Source organism: Haemaphysalis longicornis, unplaced genomic scaffold, assembly GCF_048455015.1.
Source record: "Haemaphysalis longicornis isolate Haplotype H1 unplaced genomic scaffold, Haemaphysalis longicornis Haplotype H1 scaffold_8, whole genome shotgun sequence".
Lineage (NCBI taxonomy): Eukaryota > Metazoa > Arthropoda > Arachnida > Ixodida > Ixodidae > Haemaphysalis > Haemaphysalis longicornis.
This window is the reverse complement of record NW_027526445.1, coordinates 26,240,027-26,260,130: the sequence shown is the minus strand read 5'-3', so window position 1 is coordinate 26,260,130 and position 20,104 is coordinate 26,240,027. Positions and strand designations below refer to the sequence as shown.

General features: G+C 50.8%; 1 non-coding gene and 1 pseudogene across 1 annotated transcript; both read left to right on the top strand.

Annotated features, from left to right (window-relative positions):
• Positions 1-2,165: 2,165 nt before the first annotated feature.
• On the top strand, positions 2,166-2,290 carry LOC144150349 (U5 spliceosomal RNA). The gene has a single exon (XR_013318505.1). It is a non-coding gene; the product is annotated as a U5 spliceosomal RNA (small nuclear RNA).
• Positions 2,291-4,579: 2,289 nt separating this feature from the next.
• LOC144148225 (uncharacterized) overlaps positions 4,580-20,104 on the top strand; it is a 145,854-nt pseudogene continuing 130,329 nt past the window's right edge.

The window sequence follows — 20,104 nt, the reverse complement described above, 5'->3', positions numbered from 1 at the left end:
ACCCTGTGACAAATAAACAACATGAACACACGGGCGTGAAAGCCAACGGATTACGGGAGGACAAGCGAGACTCGAACTGGAAGTGGCGGAAGCTGACGACGTACCCATGAGCCTACGCGCTTTTTACTGGTCCCCAATTGCAGTATTCCAAGTGAACCAGAGACCTGCTGGGAGTGCGACTACGCGGCGGAGAAAGGTTCTCACAAGATGTGCTGTGCCTGCGCAGGGAACAGTGGGGGTGAATTCAAGTGCATGAAATGACTAATTACTAGGACACGTTTTTCGCACACAAGGCTGGCATCTCCGTGATTATGATACTGTTTTCCATGGGTTTGGCACTACCTGCTTCCGAGTGGCCATAAGGTTATTAGACTTCTGGTGGTATCTGTCATGGTCATTGGTGTCTGTGCCTTCATACGCTCCCGCGGTACATGTTTCTTCGGCCATAAAGTCTAACTGGTAACGTAGGCTTTCCGTCATCTCAGATTGAAGCTCTGTTATCTATTTAAAATCAGTTTAGGGTATATTGTCACATACAATAGAAGACGTTTATCAGGCAAGGAAATTCATCAGCGGTGAACTTGTCACCGACCAGGAGGAGGCAGCCGAAAAAATACCAGGCCATCTCCACTAACGTGAAATCTGGGAAGTGGCGAAGCCTGCAATGCATAAGTGTATTCTTGGCGCCTTGACGTTTTTGCACACGGAGGTGAAACAGTTGGGAGGGTAGAAATATACAGCTTCGCTGTAAAAGTCTCGCGTCTTTGAAGCACGAAGCTCACAAGCGTGACGCGTAAACGAGTTTCCCGGTCTTTTAGTACTGCTACAACGTGAGACGAAGATAACAGGAGACGGCGAAAATCCCCAGCCTCTCAGGGGCATCGCCTCTAAAACTACGCGTCGCCATTTGGCCTTTCAGAAAAATTGCGCCCACCTCCCATCGCGGGAACCCTGGTGTGATGCGACGTTGAGGGGGGTTCAAGCGCAAGCGGAGAGCAACCGTAGACCGAAAGGCCGCCGGAGAGCGGCACACCGGTTATATGCGCAGCGCGCCCGAAGGAGAGGAGACCACGGAGAGAGAGAGTACTGCACTTGCGCAGCACCGCGCGCAGCGCCACCCAACGGCGGAGTGAGATCGCGCTGGGCCGCACATCCGCAGATGTTGAGAGAGAGTGTTCGCTCTCACCTGGGCACGAGCCGGCGGCAGTGCGTCTGCCGCGGCTATGACGCAACACAACCCAACACAATCCACTTTAATCCAGTCCACCCAATCCAAATTCAATCCAAGCCAAGCCAAGCCAAGCCAATCGAATCCAATCCAATGCCCCTCGCGAGAGAGTGTTCGCTATAGGAGGGGAGAGGGGGTGAGCGGAGGAGAGTGCGGACGCCGACGACGACGACGGACGCACGAGAGAAGGACAGGGCCGCCGACAAGAGATGCTCTCAGCGTCGCATCTAAAATTTATCAGCACTTCAAGCGATCTCCTCTTCACCACTGCACGAGCGCTCGCGCCTCGAGTGGCGATCCCACAACAGCCCGTGTTCAAACCGCCCAGTTAAGCGGGATTCACACGACGGAGCAGGAGGCGCGGGGAGGCGGACGGATATGTGGCGTCAACAGCACGTGACCGGATAATCCGGCCTGGCGGCGCGTCCACACGTGCGGAGCTACGCGGAGTGACTAGCAGACGACAGCGCCGAGGAACAGGTTCCATTCCCCGCCGAGGGCCACCGCCGTCGAGCGAAAACATGCGGAGGCATTTTCTTTCCCGGAGCATCCGCGGGCGATCCCCTGCGAGGGGCGGAGCCTAAAACCGGTCACGTGAGCGGGTCCCGCGGGCCAAAAAGAGAGGGTTTCTCCGTCGTGTGAATCCCGCTTTAGCGCCGATGGGTTCGCCTTGCAGATTTTCCGCGGTTCTAGGACGTGGTAATGCTTGGACCTCTGGTGTCAACGAAAAAAAGAAATAGAGGGTCTACATTGACTACATCGCTTGTATGGGCTAATAAACACGTGCTTTTTAAGCTTGGCACTGCCACAACAAATACAAAGTTTGCAAAGACTAAGACCAATATTAATATAAACAGTTGCAAACACATCTGGCCAGCGGCGAATGTTGTCATATCGTTGCGAAGGGCCTCTACCGACGAAGTGAACCTTCGGTCACACGCTCGAGCCTCTCCTCAGAGCCGTGCGGATTGATCTTTCGCCTTTTACTAAAGATCACCGTGGGGAAAGGCTGTTGAACGAGCTTACACAGCGAATTTTTGTATGGCCTTAGCCGTTTGGCTGGGCCTCTTAACGAAAACCAAAATAAGACCATTTCAGCTCCGCTCTCTACGCTTCGGTGCCCAGAGCTCGCACTCACAAATATTGGCGATTTACCTCGTATACAGAAGAGGACTGCTTGTCCTCTGTTTCACGTTCAAGCATCGGCATTTCGTAGTGAGCACAGCCAAGTGGCACACATTGCGCCCTCTAGAGGCTCATTTATACATATACGGACGCTTCTAATGCTTCATTTAATCGAGATGGACCACCTGGTCTTGTAGTGTAGTAGTTCGGCTTATGGATAGCTAGCTTGTGAAGCCGTCTTCGAATTCCATAATTGTTTCAGGGGCAAAGCCCATGAGGGGCTCGGGCTGTCGGCTTTCCTGTGGTCATAAGATGTATTCACGGTACTAAAACACGGGTCACTCGTTTTCCAAGGCCTCGCGCTAGAACGTAACGCGAACTAAAAGAACACACAGGGACACTCGTTTTCCAACGCCTCGCGCAAAAACTCTTTCTGCTAAATGCCGATGCTTGAACGTGAAACAGAGGACAAGCAGTCCTCTTCTGTATACGAGGTAAATCGCCAATATACTTTTACAGCAAAGCTATATACCTCTACCCCACAACGGTTTCATCTCCGTGAGCAAGGTGCCAAGCATACACTTATACACCGCATGATTCGCCCCTCCCCAGGTTTCACGTTATTGGAGATGGCCCGGGATTTTTTAAAGCGAAGATCACAGTGATCGCGTCTGTCAAGGAAAAATGGGTGAAGTGAGAGAAAAAAAACGCTTCCGGTGGCCTGAATAAAACGTGGGTCCTTTGCTTTATGAAGCCGGCGTCTATCCGGTCGCTCCAGTTCCACATGGTAGAAGCGGGTTGGATTCTGACCGGGGGGCATGCACGTGCAGAATAAGACAGGAAAATCCTGCATGGCACCACGTAAGGACGACGGTGATCCGTCTCGACAAAGCTTGGCGTTCAACCTTTGTAGTCGTTAGACGGAGGGTTACTGGTTTTTAAAGACGATAGTCTTTCTTGGGCTACTTAAACCCAGAAAATTTGGTCTGTCTGTACGTGTGTCTGTCTGTCTGTCTGTCTGTCGCTCTGTGACTCGATTCAGCCACCCGCGGCCGCGTGTTTCCAAACGCTTCGCTCCACAGAGCACCCACGTGACTTGTGTGATGTCACTGCGCGCGCTATTCCTTTGAGCGCCTGGTAAAACGAGCCCACCATTCGGGCTTTGTAGCTTCAAAGTAAAGCACTGAGTACTGGCGCTGACGGCTTGGGTTTGAGCCCCAGCAGGGCTTCTTCGTTTTTTTTCATTGGGTAATTTTTTCTGATTTATTTTTTTTCCTAACCTCAAATCTACGCGTTGTTTTTGTTAGTAATGGTGATTTGGTACGTTTTAGATCTCTTTAGGTTTGGGTCGCAGCCAATGACCACATTTAATTATCGTTCTTCATCTTGCGAACAGACATACGTCACGTGGGTGCTCTGTGCAGCGAAGCGTTTGGAAATACGCCACCCGGCCAAAGTAAAACAATGCCTGCGCAATAGTCTTATATACTCACAGCTAAATCTACCCGTCTATTTCCGGTGTAATGTTAATTCTTGTCAACATTGTTGAAAAAGAACAAGACATCGCGCAAATATACGACAAAAAATTAATACATAGGTGATATTTGGAGTGTTCCTTTATAAAAAATTATACATGCTTGACTTTTGCGAAATTAAATACTTCATCAACTGCAGAAAAAAAAATGACTCCGCCCTCGCCTGCTGTCGTCCGCGCCACTATAGCCTTTGGCGCCATTTTAAAAAATCAACCGGCAACAGTTACGAAAGGTTCGACTAGATAGGTTACACGTTCTGCTTGCGACTCGCCACCAGGTGGCCGAGCTGTTCGAACGCCCTTCGTGTCAGCTCCGAACAAAAGCCATGTTTCTTCAATTAGTGAGCCTCTACACCGGCCAACTGAACCGCCTCGACGAACATTAACCTTTCGGGAACCTAAACAGTGAGTTTCTGGACTCTCCGGTGTTTTTTACGCCCGAAAGAAACATATTTCTCTCGCGACCACGCCGACGCGGAGCTAAGCCTGACCTTCAGCGCCAGGTCGGTTCCACCAGTTCCTCGCCGCACCGGCCTGATCACGTGCGCCTGGCTGTGCACGGGCGCGTGCTACTAGCACGCGCACCTCCGGCTCCGGCGCCCACCTCCTCCTCGTCGGCCTTCATGGCAGACGGTTCAAATTCTTTCGCTCCTGCCGATGCACGCGACTCGTCGGCTTCGCCTTCCCACCGAATGGAGTACGTGGTCGAGGGCGAGGACATTGACCCTCAGGTGCTCACGGAACCCGGATGGCTCAACATTCGCCGCAAGATCGCCGCAGCTGAAGCCACAGCAGCAACACGGACCTCCCAAGCCCCCACCGCTAGCGACCAGCCACGCAAGCGCTGCCAGAAACGGCACAAACGCAAGCCTACACCACCTGAAGACCCTCTACCGGACAATGACATTAAGGTGATCCTTCGTCCACAAGGAGGCCTTGACCTTACCAGCGTCAACGCAGCGACTCTAGCTGATGTCCTGCAAGACCAAGCCAAGCTACCTCGACACGCGGCAGACCAAGTACGCCTGCACTACAGATCTAACTTCATTGTCGTGAGCACCCCTTCGGAAACTCGGGCACAGTGCTACCTTGAACTCCCCTCCCTCCTCTGGAAGGAAGCCACTTACGCCCTAGCCAACCACATTCCTCCTCCCAGCGCCACTGTAGTAGGTGCCATCTTCACGGTACCGCCAGAAGATGATGCAAACACTATCCTTGAGAGCCTGTTGGATTACAACCAGTCGCTTCGAATCATCGACGCAAAGCGGCTGAACGGCTCTACAATTGTGCAAGTGCTCTTTCAAGGCAATGTAGTACTCTACTGGATCCGCTACAGGGCAGCCACTATGCGCTGCTACCCCTTCAAAAGAAAACAAGAGGCATGCTTTGCCTGCTGGCGCCCCGGCCACCGCAAAGACGTATGCCCTCATCCACCCACCGAGAACCGCTGCACCACCTGCGGCACGCTAGCACCCCAGCCAAACCACCCCTGCACGCCGTCGTGTATCCTATGTGGCGCGGCCCACCTCACTGGGTCGACTGGATGCACCAACCGCTTCAAACCACGGCGCAGGACCACTTCACAAGCCATGACTGGGCAACACCTCGCTTCCCTGAAGACAAGTAGCACGCCGCCTGCCGCTTCAGCACTCACCCGAACCATCACCGATACCACCGGCCAACCTTCCTACAGCCAAGTCACACAAGGATTCCCTTCTCGCTCACCCGGAGGCCCCGCATCACAGGTGAGCCCCCAGAGCCCTCCCAAACTATCCCCTCCCTCTCTATCCAATTCGACACACCTTACGCGCAGTGCACTAGACACTAAACACTTACTTCGCGAAATGCAAACAATGCGCGAAACAATCCTCCAACTTCGCCAAGAGAACGCGCGCCTCGCGCAGGAAAATCATGCTCTCCGCCAACGTCTCAACTCCCCCACCCTTAACTCCCCTGCTGCACCAACGCAGCCAGAAGCACAAGCTACCCTTGCATCGGACTCCCACCCTCCCCCTCTCAAACGAAAAGCAGAAACCGATCAACCTTCCCAAACTGCGGCCTCTGCCCCCACCACGCTGGAACTACGTGCCGAGTATCAAGAGCTTTTTCTATCATTTCAAAACAAAACGACTGAGCAAATAACTGCGCTCCAACAATCAATGCATGACCTTCACACAGAGGTACTTGAATGGATGCGCACCATCACCCAACAGCCACTGATCACAGCCCCTCCCTTACTAGCGCCCATCGACGCCCCCCTTCCTATTGATGCTGACGCCGACCAAGAACTCTAAATGCACTGTTTTCTGGCAATGGAACTGCCGTGGATACCGAAACAAGCGGTACACTCTGCAGGCGCTCCTCACCACATTGCCCAAAACCCCTGATATTATAGCTTTACAAGAGACTGGACCCAATGTAAAACTACTTAATTACACACCCTACCTCAACCCTAACTTTCCTCAAGTGGCCACGCTAATTCAACGCAACTATAGCGTTGAGCAGCACACTCTCTGTTCGGACATCCCCCACATTTTCACCGTTATACTGCCGAAGAAACTCGGACAGACCAGGCTCCACGTTCTCAATATATACAGTTCTCCGAACCAAACAAAACATGCCTTCCGCGACCTCTTCCACTCTGCTCTCACAATCACCAACCGTCATCCACTCGTCATCCTAGGTGATTTTAACGCCCCTCACATCGCCTGGGGTTATCACCGCACCACCAAGAAGGGTCGCCTCCTCTGGGACACTATTCAAGCCCTCCACATTACAGCACACAATGAGCCCGATCTAGCCACCCGAATTGGTACCAGCGTCCAACGCGACACGGCACCCGACCTTACACTCTCCCACTGCCTCGGTCCGGCCGCTTGGCAACCTACTCCACATACACTGGGAAGTGATCATTATATTACCGAGCTAAGCACCTGGCTACAGCTATCCCCCCATGAACATCCCACCCACACTACGATCACAGATTGGGACGCCTTTCGATTAGAAAGCCAACACATACCACCCCCACAAGGGAGCACAGAGGAGGACTTAGAGGAGTGGGTCTCTAACATTCTGCGTACAAAACAAGAGCACGATCGCCCAATCGACCCGGACATTCCTGCGGAGTATGTAGACTCCAAAATGCTTCACCTTTGGGAAGCATATTCCAGTCTCGAGCGACGGTGGAAGCGTCACAAACACCGCCATCGCCTCCGCCGAAAGTTAAATTTACTTCGGCAGGAAATCACGGAACATGCAACCTATCTGGCCAGAACCAGCTGGATCCAACTATGCGACGATATGAGGGGCAAGCTTTCCATGCGTCGCACATGGGCATTACTCCGTCATCTCCTCGATCCCACAAAATCCCGAACGCATCAACACACGCGTATAACCCAGCTTCTCCATGGTTTAAACCTGTCCCAAGAGGCCATCCTTCGACAGCTCCACACTACATACATCCCGAAGCCATTTCCTTCTGACTCCACCCCCCTTTTCTACACCGGCACCCCTAATTCGGAGCTAGATGCTGAAATTACGCGAGAGGAGGTAGAGGCAGCATTACGCGCCCTTCGACGGCAAACGGCTCCCGGCCCGGACAAAATCTCGAATAAAATTCTTCGCCATCTGGATGACACATCTATAGACCACCTCACCCAATTCTTCAATGCACACTGGAACGCTGGTACACTACCTCGTAGTTGGAAACACTCCGATATAACTTTGATTCCCAAGCCAGCCAAACCTCTCGCACTGCCCAATCTACGACCCATCTCGCTCACCTCCTGCCTCGGAAAACTTTTCGAACACGTCATTTATAATCGGCTATCCGCACACCTTGAAGAACATTCCCTCTTTCCCCCCAACCTCATAGGCTTCCGCCCCGGACTGTCCACACAGGACGCCCTTCTGCAAATCCACCATGATATTCTACAACACCCCCCCACCAGAGACTATGCGGCGATCCTCGCCTTAGATCTCCATAAGGCATTTGATCAGGTAGGGCACTCCGCCATTCTTAGCTCCATCAAGACACTGCACCTAGGCGATCGAACATACACCTACATACGCAATTTCCTCACTGATCGCACCGCCACTCTCCGACTGGGCACCGTCAAGTCAAACATTTTCGACATGCCCAATAGAGGCACCCCCCAAGGGGCCGTTCTTTCGCCTCTACTATTCAATCTCTCCATGCTCCCTCTCGCGAATGCTCTAGAAAATATACCGTCCCTCCACTCGACAATATACGCGGACGACATTACACTTTGGGTCACGCAAGGCAGCGACGCCCACATAGAGGCCACACTCTCAGCAGGGGCTGCCACAGTCTCCCGTCTTGCTGCACAAGCAGGCTTGACTTGCTCGGCGTCTAAATCAGCACTCTTACTCCTTCCTCCACCTAGAATTAGACCCACTCCCCTGACCACCATTCAGGTAATGCTGGACGGACAACCAATCCCCCGGGTCTCCCAGCTTCGCCTTCTCGGCATGCATCTCCAAGCCAACAGGAGCAGCACAGACACCATACATCTTTTGCGCACTCACACCATCCAGACTATTGGTCTCATTAAACGTATCACGTCTAGGAAACATGGGCTAACGGAATTAGAACGGCTGCGAATTGTGCAGTGCTTCCTGGTGAGCCGTTTTTGCTATCACCTCCCGTACGCACAGCTCACCCCATCTCAACGTACCTCCCTCGATGCCTTACTTCGGAGAGCCTATCGCTCCGTGCTGCTACTGCCCCCCCACGCACCCACCCAACGACTACTCGCGCTTGGTATACATAATACCATAGACGAACTAATCGAAGCCCATCGCCTGGCCCAGCTTACGCGCCTTTCCCAGACCCCGGCTGGTCGGCAGATCCTCGATCGAATTCATGCCAACCCCCCGCTTATACTAGATCCTCCAACGCACATCCCCCGGCTTCTCCGCGGGCGTCTCCTAATTAAGCCGATCCCGCGAAATATGCATCCAGCTTACCACCGCGGACGCCGTCTAGCCCGAGCCCAAGCACACCTCTCCCGCTACCCTTCCTCTGAGCATACTCTCTACGTAGACGCAGCGGCCTACCCCACCCATCCTGCCTTCGCACTCGCTGTAGTAGGCGCTTCTCCAACAATCCCTCAGGCTTCAGCTACAGTCGCCACCACCTCCTCGGTAACTGCGGAAGAGGCAGCCATTGCCCTTGCCCTAACTCAATTACCTACCCCCCAGATCATTTTATCTGACTCCCAAACTGCCATACGAAATTACACAAAGGGCGTCATTTCCACAGCTGCCCTCAAAATTCTTCTTCAGAATCCCCCTGCCCACCCCGTGATGCTGCTGTGGACTCCGGCCCACACCGGCGTAGGTTGTAATGAGACGGCACACCAACAAGCCCGAGCTTTGATATCCCGGGCTCCCGTTTCTTTTACGCCTACACACGGCATCCCCGAGATGTCCCACGCGTACCTACTTACGTACAGGGACATAACTCAACATTACCGCCTCCTCCGCAGGAACCTACCTCCCCCGCACCCTTCACTTACTCCGCCGGCAGCGCACATGTGGCGGCTCTTACAAACCCACACTTTCCCACACCGCACTCTCCTTGTGCACACTCACCCACACCAATTCACCTCCCCTCACTGCCCCTCATGTGGCGCGCTGGACACTCTCTTCCACTCGCTCTGTGAGTGTCCGCGCGACCCCTTCCCCCCTTTCCCCTCCCCTTCTCACTGGGAGCAGGCTCTGGGGAGCTCTGACCTCGCAACGCAAGAAGCCGTCACGGACAGAGCCCTGGACGTCGCGGGGGCCCTTTGGGCCTCCGCCACCCCCCTACCCTGAACCCAGTGTAAAATAAAGTGGCACTACTACTACTACTATTCTGCTTGCGACGCACGTGGAGTAGGGAAACGCGGTTCTATAAAAGTTGAAGTAGGGCGCCTCGATTCACGCGCGTCTTCGCCGTATGGCAGCGTTGGCATTGAGACAGCCGGTTTGGAGCAGTGGAACGCGGGAAATTTAAAGCGATTTAAGGAACCCTTTGGCGTCTTTGCCTCGGGAGGAGCGCGGCGCAAGAGCAACAACATAAGAGGCGAGCGGGAAAGCGAAGGGGGGCATTTACTTGGTAAAAGTCGATAAAGAATATCGTCTTTTGACGACATTTGTAACGAAAGGAGCAGATACGGGGCCAATTTTTATTGTTTGTTACACTTGAACCATGCAATTTGTGTCTTGCGCGCAAAGTATTTTTTGTCACATTTGTGGATCATAAATGGTATTTCGGGTGGCGTTGCTCCCTTTAATTAGGCTTCAGCTACAGTGTTCTGTACGTTTAAGTGTTTTTTTCCCCTCTGATGTCTGTTTCGGCTACCATCAGAAATATTTTCCCCCTAATGTGGCGTTATGCGGGTTGGTTGGATTAGGTTGACATTTTAACATTTTAACAGCAGATGGTTTAAGTTTGAGCTTGGTCTTTTGGGATTCGCAAAAATTACCAAGAAGAATTGGCGAAGCTTGCACTAATTCGCGCAATGCCTGAACACTAGGGAAGCTGGAGGATTTCTTTCTGTGTAAGCAATGGAGGACACACCACCACACATTGCATTGGGTTTGAAATTGTTTATTTACGTGTTCCGTCTTCGCTTTTCATCGTGGTGGTAGTGACCATCCTCATATCCACCCATATAGTCCTCTTCCTCATGCATGACTAAAGGGGTCAGATCGTTTTGTTTGCAGGCTTTGCAAATTCGCGAAGCCTGCTTGCAAATTTGCAAATTTTGCTTTGGGGAGTATAGTAATCGCAAGAGAATTTTTTGTTCTTTGTTTCAGTGGTTTTGTCTCTCCTATGTCGGTTTCGGCTACTTTTCTTGAACCTTTTCCCTCTTATGTGGTGTCGTCTGGGTTGGGTAGGGTTGGCTTGAAATTTTTTTGTAGTTTGGGTGGTTTTGGCTTCTTCATGTAGGTTTCGGCTTTTCCCATAGATCAACAAGGGCTGGCTTAGTTTGGCTCGCTAAGCATATATAAATGTTATTTTTTACAAATGTGGTGTTTGCGCAGTGCTAGTTTCGTTGTGGCTGTAATTCATGCCAGTTTCTCAGGTTGTCCGAATGAGTGTGTGCGCTCGAGATAGGTTTCTGCTGTGTTATAATCCCCTTGTAGCTGAGATGCCGGCTATCCATGTTAGCTATTGTGAGTGCTAAATCTGCTGCTTCTTTTCGTGGATGGATCCGCCGCGGTGGCTCAGTGGCTAAGGCGTTGTGCGGCTGAGCACGAGGACGCGGGTTCGACTCCTGTCCACGGCGGCTGCTTTTCTGGTCGAGGCGAAAAGCTAAAACGCCCGTGTGTACGAGATTTCGGCGCACGTTAAAGATCCTCAAGTGGTCAAAATTAATCCGGAGCCCTTCACTTCGGCGCGCCTCATCGCCTGCGTTGCGTCGGCGCGTTAAACCTTACAATCAATCAATCAATCAATCAATCAATCAATCAATCAATCAATCAATCAATCAATCAATCAATCAATCAATCAATCAATCAATCAATCAATCAATCGATCGATCGATCGATCGATCGATCAATCAATCAATCAATCAATCAATCAATCAATCAATCAATCAATCAATCAATCTTTCCTAGATGGCTGTGTCCTTTAATTAATATTGTAAGCGCCGCCTTCCTACCGATCGTTGCGGTGGTCATTCTCTCCACTCACATTGCCATTAAGAGCACTGCCATTAAGAGCATCATTCTATTCGATGCGCCACCGGCTGTCATTTGCACATACGCTGCCTCTCAAGACCATAGGCGGGTCTTCTGGGTTTCTCGGTTCACAGGGCCGGAATAAACGTCCTCTGCTTTCCTATGCCTCTGTCGCTCAATATTTCGGAGATAGCCGTGTCTAAGACTATATGTAAGCGCATGACCGGTTCAGGGCCCTGTCTACCTCCCAATTTGGTGGTTCAGATGCCCAGGCCACAAAAGTGCACTGCTCGAATTTATAATCGTAGTGTTACGCGCGGAAGATACGCCTGACTAAGAAGCGCTCTGTAGAATATTAGGGATCCATTCAGTCTCCGTGGGGCCTTTAGTCTACCGAAATCTCATACCCAGGGAGTTTTTATTTTTTCTGTATAGAAGAGGCTGCAGGCGTGTGTGTTGGTTAGCGCGAGGAAGTCGATTCAACGACCAGAAACACTTATAGGAGCTGCAGAACTCTCGTTAAAACGCTTTTCGTTGACGGGGTAATATTTTGATGCTTTAGCCGTTGGCACGGTATTAGGGGAATTACGAGGCAATAAAAAACAAACCTCCCAGCTTCGCCCGGACTTCGGAGCAGGCTTTTGGAACAGATCAGTAGGAGACAACTGGACGATTTTCATTTGGACAATCTCTGGACAATCTAATTTCGCTCATCTTGCCAGGAACCATGGTTCCCGAAGACGTTCAAAAAAAAAACGAGAAAATAAGAATAAATGATTATGTCGGGCTGCTAAGGTAAAACAGGGGGCTCATAATTTGGATAAATACCTTGCGGCTGAAAAAGCATTTTTGCTTGCTGTAGCGATGGCGCGGCCGATGGGCCTCGACGGGGCTGTGTTGCCCCTTTCATTGTGAGTGTTGTGTTTCGTTCACCTCCATCGCGGGAGGAGCGAAAAAAAATTGCCGCCACCGGCGCCAGGTATTGTTCCCTGAGCATGCACCCGGGAATGCCATTCTTTCCTCCTGACCGTCGGTAGGACAGAGAGGGCCCGGAGGTCAAGGCCCTGAAATAGTAAGCCCACTGCTTTTGAGTGAGAACCGGTCGAAGCGGACAGCCCGGCGGGGGAAGGTGCTAACTTCAACGAGTTTTTCCAGAGCTGCGACTGCGAGCGGTCACACGAAGACTAGCTCCCGTGGCGGTTTCTGGGGGCAGGAACCCAACGCACTTTTTCAGCCAACCGTGCGGCAGGGTTCTATGATATTTCGGTGCACGGACATTTCGGTGCGCAAAACTTTCGGCGACCCGATTATCGGTGCTTGCTTGTTTGAAAGAGCCGTTTTATACTGAAAGCTCATTCATTCGATTGATTGATTGATTGTAGGGGTTTAACGCGCCGACGCAACGCAGGCGATGAGGCGCGCCGTAGTGGAGGGCTCCGGATTAATTTTGACCACCTGGGGATTTTTAACGTGCGCCGAAATCTCGTACACACGGGCGTTTTTGCTTTTCGCCTCCATCAGAAAAGCGGCCGCCGCGGCCGGGAATCGAACCCGCGACCTTGTGCTCAGCAGCGCAGCGCCTTAGCCACTGAGCCACCGCGGCGGGTAGCTCATTCATTCGAACTCGGTTAATTCGAACTAATGGTTAATTCGAACTGACACCCTGGTACTGGCACAGCCCTGTGCATTTAAACGGGGTAAAACATTCCATAATTCGAACGCGTCGGTATCCAGAACGGTTAATTCGAACGGGGATCCCCTGGTTTCCATCACTGCTCGCAGAAGAAGTCCGCCCAGAGTGATTTCAACGTGTTAAAAATCTGAACCAAACCAAATTTTCTAGCGATGTAAAACATCAAAAGAGAGTAAAATTGACCGCGTATCTGCTGCTTTTGTTGGAGAAGTCGACAAACGCCGCTGGTATTTGCCGACATTTGCCAAGTAAATGTCTCCCTTCACTTTCCCGCGCATCTCTCATGTTGTTCCTCTTGGGTCGCGCTCCTCTCAAGGTAAACACGCTAAAGGTTTACGCAAAATAATTTAAATTTACCGCGTTCCACTGCCCCAGGCCGGGTACCTCGAGGCCAGCGCTGCCGTAAGGTGGAGACGCGCGTGAAAGGAGGCGCCTATATAGTGCAACGTTTATTGAGCCGTGTTGCCCTATTCCACGTGCGTTCCAAGGAGAACGTGAAACCTGCCTAGTGGGAACTTTCGTAACTGTTGCCACTTGATTTCTTAAAATGCCGCCAGACGTTTTAGTGGTGCGGGCGACAGCAGGAGAAAGTGTTTAGTTTTTCTTCTGCTGTGGACGTAGTATTTCATTTCGTAAAAATCAAACAACCATGAATTTCTTTATAAAGGAACACTGTAAATGTCCCTTGTGTATTAATTTTCTCTCTTGTATTTGCGTAATGTCTTGTTCTTGTTCAACAGTGTTGACAAGTATGAACATATAGACGTTTATATTTCGCTGTCAGTATATAAGACTTGCGCAACTTCGATTCCCTTTGGCCAAGTGGCTGAATCGAGTCAGAGACAAACAGACATACAGACAGATCAAAATGTCTGGGTTTAAGTAGCCGAAGAAAGACTACCGTCTTGAATACACCAGCGTAATGCGCGCGGTACCCTGCTGGAACCGCTTATTTTGCTACCAGAGGGGCACCGCGCCGCCGGCGCCACTGCTCGACCGCCTGCCGTCACAGGTTTTCTTTGTGCTGCGGTCGCTCGTCTCGGCCTGCGGTCACGTGCCGTGCGCAACAAGCTCAGCTGTAGCCTGCGCGGCGTACGTTGGTCGCCATAGTCCTGCTTTTGTTTCTGCGGCGGCGGGTAGACAGTTTCTTGTGTCACCTCTTTCGTTGCCTCGGCGCTTCGTCAGCGACGCCCCATCGCCTGTGCCAGCCATGGCGAGTCAGGAAAAATACTCGGCGAAGCGAAGGAAAGCGCCCAAGTCACGAGAACGAGTCCCAAGGCGGCTTCTGTGTTATCTGCCCGTGCAGTGTGGCGCGATGTCCATCCATTATAGCGCCCGCCCGCTAATTCAAACCTCGCTTAATTCCAGAAATTTTACGGTTTATTGAGCTTTCACATGTATTTTTATTTCTGTATAGCGTGAGTGATGGACCATAATATAGGGCAGGGATTGCCTTATTACATTTACATTGATGCGGTGTTTGATTATTGCCAGTTATTTTTAGAAATTGAACATTTTTATATTTTTGTTTACTACCTTGTTCAGACAACACCTGTTATGCAGCCAAGTTATTGAATTCTTTTGCACATGGTATTTTTTCTAATTTGCGACAAGGCGGTAATTTATATCCGTTTCTTTTTGCGGCACGCAAATCAGCTAGGACAATGGACCTTTTTCCAGTAGCGATCTCTGCATGCGCGGACTGCCGGTTCGCCATTCGTGGCAGTCGCCTCGGGCAAAATAAACAAAATGGGGCCCCCTCAGCTTGCTGCTTGGGGAGCGGCTATGCCTCCTAGGGCTGCACATTTTTAGATGCGACTGCATCTCATTCACTCGCCTTGTCCCTCCATACGGCGTTGTTGTTGTCCGTCCACACCCCTCCCCCATTCTTCTCGCCGCGCGAGCTGCGCTCTCCGCCGCTCACCCCCTCTCCTCTCCGATAGCGAACACTCTCTCGCGACTCGCGAGGGGCATTGGATTGGATTCGATTGGCTTGGGTTGGCTTAGATTGGATTGGATTAAAGTGGATTGTGTTGGATTGTGTAGCGTCATAGCCTCGCCACGTTGCATCATAGCCGCGGTCGTTCCAGCACCGGCGTTCCGATTTCCATCGATGCGTTGAATGAAGCCTAACAATTCTGCTATCACCCGCGCAAGCGTAACGAGCACCGATCACAGTGATAACAGGAATGCTAGCACCACTGAAGACAAGGCTGCGAAGCGGCGTGAACGTGATGCTGAACGCAAACGATTGAACTGAACAGCCGATACCGAACTTCGTCAACGTGAAGCCGCTGCCGTACGCGAGAAGCGAGCGGCCGATGCTGAACTTCGTCTGCGTGAACCCCCAAGATGCGTCGCATCTCCACAGGGTTCCCCTCGCGGGAAGGTGGGGTAATTTTTTTGTTTTCTTTTCGGGCCGTTTGCAGTGTGTTCGTACGTGCACACAAAAAAGGCTTTCTAAGGACAAGGGCAAATATGTTGGAGGCTGACCACGTTGCGCGCACTTGGCTACCAGAGAGGGCGCAATGAAAATGAAAGAAAGTGAAGGGAAAGGGGTGCTCCGGCCACTGCAGATTAGTCACGCGAGCGTGCGCTTGCTTCCGTCACATTCCTGTAAAAGGCACTGGGGACAAGTGCGTGCGGAAGGGACTGCAGGACGAGGATATTTCTTGCAGGCGTTCCCCGAAAACCAAACATTTTAAAGACGACAGTCTTTCTTGGGCTACTTAAACCCAGAAATTTTGGTCTGTCTTTGTGTCTGACTGTCCGTCTATGACTCGATTCAGCCACCCGGCCAAAGTAAAATTGATATTGCGCAATAGTCTTAGTATATACTCACAGCGACATGTAAACGTCAAAGCCCTGTTTATATGTTCATACTTGTCAACTTTGTTGAACAAGAACAAGACATTACGCAAATATAAGGCAGGAAATTTGTACACAAGGGATATTTACAGTGTTCCTTTATTAAAAAATTCATGGATGCCTGGTTTTCGATAGCAAATGATATTCTACATCTACTGCAGAAAATCGCCGCCTCCTGGCGGCAAATGAAAATTCACGCGGCAACAGAAACGAAAGGTTCCACTAGCTAGGTTCCACGTTCTGCTTGGAACTCACATGGAGCACGGTCATGCGGCTCTATGAACTTTCTAGTCGGCCGCCTTCGTTCACACGCGTCTCCGCCGTACTGCATCGCTGGCATCGAGGAACCCGGCCTGTAGCAGTGGAACGCGGTAAATTCAAATCGCCTTGAGCAAACCTTTAGTGTGTTTACCGTGGGATGAGCGCGACGGTACAGGAACAGCATGACAGGTGAGCGGGAAAGCAAAGTGGGGCATTTACATGGCAAATGTCTACAAAGACTATTGTCTTTTGACGACATTTGCAACGAAAGGAACAAATACGCGGCCAATTTTTGGGGGGTGTGCGTGACTGCTAGTTTAGGTTCGCCGTGGCGGCCGCTAAGAGGACCGGTACTGGAAAAAGGTCCATTAGCCGTTGTTTACGACGCTGTAATGAATTATTATGTGGTTTTCTCCAAATGAATGGCACGGTTTGGCTATCCAAAGAAAGCAGGTTCACAAATATTCGGTTGTACCCAAAAAACTCAGAAAATATTTTGAGAAGTTTTATGTAGGTCGTGCTGTCACGCTAAGGTGAATTTACCTACACTGTTGCTACTAGTTTTTTTACAGACACGTCTACAGGATATTGCCGCGCACCATGAATTGGGTTTGTTCATTTATGTTTTGCTTTTACCACCCCGGCTGCGACGGTCAATGTTATATGTGTGCCAAGGGAAGCCCGTGTTCCATTCTTTCTTTTCTATGCCGCATGTGTCACCTCTTGTGATAGGAAGAGCGTTCCGAAGTAACGTGAACAGCCTAGAATAATCTTCTTTGTTCTGGATGTAATTCGACGGTACCAGAAAGACTCGCGCCCAAAGATAAATTCATGAGGAGCCGACGCCGCACTATTCGGTTAGCCGAGATTCGCGTATACGCAGGTCACTTTGTTGACTGCTGCTTCGCCGCCTGTGTAATTCTTTGAGTTGTTTTGGGAGCGCAAGTTTGCTCCAATAAACCTGTTTGTCCTTTAAGACAGCTGCATTCTCTTTGTCTACGTAAAATCCGGTGGTGATAAGGGGTACATGCACCCTAAGCCCTCGCCCAGCCGACAAACAAACCCAATGCATGGTTCGCGGCAATATTGTCGTGGAGGAAGAACGGTCCTTCTTTGAAACAGTGGCAGCATCTACATCTTCTCAATGCTGATGAAACTCGTACGGGTTGTGCGTACAAATACCACTCATTTTCGTATTCGGGAAAACCAACTTTCATTTTATGTTGGCACGCCTACTTTCATCTCATTTTAATTCTTTGCCCAAGCCTCCACCCACCCTCTTCCCTCCCCCGTCTTCAGGTTTCAATACCCCCAAGATTTCTTTTTCAGCCATAATATTTTCGCTTTCCCCTGAAAACCTTACAGGCCTCCGGAGCATCACCGCATTGATGCAAGAAAAAAGGGTATATTAACCATGGGCTCACACAACCTTTCAAATGCACAGCAAAAAGCCACCCAAAAAGCCCCTGAGTACAGAATCACCAGTATCACTGGCGCCTGTGGTCCCTATCGAAGACCACGCTTGCTGCTACTTAGAAAAAACACCGCCAAAAAACAATACGATATGAAGTAAAAACAAACACCGGGCTGACTTGGAAAAAAACCAGCGCCAGAAACGATACAATAGGAAGTAAAGGCAAACACTGCGCTGAACTGCCAACTGAGTTCTATTTAGCTGAACAACCAAAATATACTAGAATAAAAAAAAAAACAAGGAACAGACAAGGAAATCCATAACAGAAACCCACAAAAAGGAAGTTGATTGTGGAAACGAAAGTAGCCACGTGTAATGCGTTGATCATGATCCTAGGTATTTAATCTCCCTGTCGTACAACTCGATAGAGGGTGTGCTCACGCACCTATCTCCCACTGTGTGGATAACAAATGCCTCGTGTATCTCCCTCGTGCACTGCTCACGATACCGCTTCAAGATGACGGTGCTATCATATGCTGGTGGGGAGAGCTGGCATTGCTGGTACTTTGCACAGTGTGCAGCTAGATTGCTGCCAGTGCCTGTCCATAAATTGTTTGCGTGCTCCGTGAGCCGATCGTTAATGCAACGGCCAGTTTTCCCTACATAGCTTTCGCCACCCGACAGCTCATGCAGCTGAAGTAGCATCATGCACCAACTAGCTTGTCTCAGTCCACTTGTTCAGTACGCTTGCTGGTTACACCCAGGGATTTTTTTTAACCTCCTTGGTTACACCCTTCCGCGCGTCGCAGTTAAGGTGGCAATTCTAGCCACCTTATCGCGGTCATCATGAACTGGCGGTACTCTTAAGCGTAGCCTATCTAGTGACGATAGTGCACACTAGTGTCAAACTTGCCGTGCCGCCTTCCCGACGGCCACCAGCGGCGTCGCTCCGCGGCCTACACCCGCAGCGCTGGCGACTGACGGCAGGGTGGCACGGCAAGTTCGACACTCAGTATGCACGTAGCTTAAAGGGACACTGAAGTGAATTTGTCAAGCTCCCGTTTTTGCTTGCACTGCGTAGACTGGCTCAAATTAGCACACTTTTCATCGTTTATCCGGTTGGCAAATCGGTAATTATTTTACACAGCGCGAAAGAAGAAAAACAACTATGCGTGGTTTGCGGCGGCCGCACCAACTAACGCTGTGACGTTCCGAGGAGGGAGCACCGTGATTGGACGATGCCCAAGGTTAGCATCAAACAAGTTTCGGTTTCGGTTTCGGTTCTGTAAAACACAACCGATGGCGTTGTTGGATGGGCATTCTCAATATCTCAGTAATCATCGTACCGCGCTTCTGCCATGTTGTCGGCTGTAAAATGCGTAAGATAAGCCTCCCTGGACGGCTTGGAATCGTAGCATTCACTAGCCGAGGCCTACGCAGTGCATGAACGCCCTCCGCGTCCCCGCAGACGCTCAGATGCCATGCGCTTTTCCCCCATATTTGTAGCTTGCCTCACTCATGCCTGTATCGTAAAAAGCGTGTTCGCACCAGGCCAAGGGTCTGTTGATTCTGGCCTGTGCCCACTGTCCGCAATCAGTCGGTGCTTATGGCAACAGCACGCCAACGAGAACTCGCTAGCGCACCAGTGCCAGCCTGCGCGCGTTCTGAGAACTAGTTCGTGGAGCAATGAACGTTGCGGTCCAAAAAAAGGTGAACTCAGTATAGAAAACATCGGCGGAGAACGAAAAAGTTAACTTATAAAAAAAGAAAGCACGTACCCGCGGGGATTCGAACTCGCGACTCGCAAAACAATTTTGACGACATACCAAGCGCTCCAGCCCACTCGGCCACGCGGCGGGCTCTGCTGACCCAGCTAATTAAAGGTATATATTGTATAACCACTTCACACTTTTATTTAGTTTCGGCATTTCAAGCAGCTTAGGTGACTATTTGTTGTTTAGCGCTCGTGCAGTAAGTTTCCACAATATATCACGTCTAACAATCGCATTTCTTAGACGGAAAAGCGTTCGCAGATGCGTAGTCGTGCTGCTGACCGCTGTGCTTGTTCGCCCAGCGCAAAAAAGTGCTTCCCGCACCCTAGTTTTACGCTGTACGGTAAAAATATCAGTTGATTTTATTTCCTTAGCACCTATATTGACTTCGCTGACTCTTCTCACGCCTTCAAGAGGCCTTATATTTTCCTACTGGCGTAACAGTCAGCGAAGCGTCACACGTGCGCTTGTGCAGCGCTTGTGTGAAGCGACCTTGACTTGGAGCTAGATACAGTGT